The sequence below is a fragment of the Olea europaea genome, unplaced genomic scaffold (assembly GCF_002742605.1).
Source record: "Olea europaea var. sylvestris unplaced genomic scaffold, O_europaea_v1 scaffold231, whole genome shotgun sequence".
Classification (NCBI taxonomy): Eukaryota; Viridiplantae; Streptophyta; class Magnoliopsida; order Lamiales; family Oleaceae; genus Olea; species Olea europaea.
The window spans coordinates 349,159-350,496 of NW_019241194.1; positions in this window are offsets into that span (position 1 = coordinate 349,159).

The window sequence follows — 1,338 nt, forward strand, 5'->3', positions numbered from 1 at the left end:
CTATATTCTCTCGAAACTCATTTCGAGAACTATAACATAAACACATCGAAATTATTATTATTATTATTATTATTATTATAAAAATCTACCATAAATCTTCTATATTCTCTCGAAACTCATTTCGAGAACTATAACATAAACACATCGAATTATCTAAATGAATATTGAAAATAGTTAAGCGTATATTAAACATATGTGTTAAAAAATACGTATAACTCGTCTTTTTCCTTAAAAAAATCAATTATTTTATTAATATTATTATTTTTTCGCGACAATAAATTTTGATGCCATTTATAATATTTCCTAATTTTTTTAATGTCAAAAGAGACATCATTTAAAAAATTAAAAATTTCGATAAAAAGCTAACTTTATAAATTCATCGACAATTATACAGTAGTCGAATGCATAAATATTCTATATTTTCTCGAGACTCATTTCGAGAACTATGTCATAAACATATTGAATGATCTAAATGAATATAAAAAATAGTTAAACGTACATCAAATGTGTGTGTTAAACAATGCTTATAACTTGTCTTTCTTCTTTAAAAAAATCAATTATTTATTAATGCTTATTAATTTTTTGCGACAATTTTTATAAAAAAATATTATGTAGTATGACGTCAACTATTTTTTTTTTTGGACGTAAAAATTCAAATCGGGCAAAATAGCAGCACCACACACGCGTAGGAAAATCATTAGTAGTGATTTTAGGCGTGAAATGGAATATTCAAGGGTAAACTAGGGAAACACAAGTAGTAGGGAGTAGTGATAGATATATATAGTAGTGAAGAGTCAACAATTATGGGTAGGGAAAAATCCATATTATCATTTTTGTTGTAAAGCTTCATAAATGAATAGTAAATGGGGAATTGTTTCTTTTAATATAGTAGGGAGATAGTAGGAATTTGTTGTTTGGAAATGAGCAGTCAAATTAAGGGTAAGATGGGAAAAGAAAATGCTTCCTGAATGAATAGTACAAGCATGATTCCCTATTTTAAGAGAGTAGAGATTATACTTTGTTTATTTTAAATCTTAAATTAAATATTAATAAAACAAAAAAAAAATTGAAAGTTGGCAACGAGTTTGGCCGAGCCTGTGACATGAGATATTTTCACTAGCTGGCCCACGTGGCTCTTCAGCCCAAGCTCAAGCCTTGTCTCAATTCTATCGAGCCTCGAAACAAGCCAACTCAAGCTTTTTTGGGATCCAGACGCAGACCCTCTGAGTTGACGGGCTCATTTTCCAATCCTTAATTTTACCCCTCAACATCAATAACTAAATTATCCACAACATTATACAACTATAATGAAGAGTTCGTGCAAACCATACACAGTTA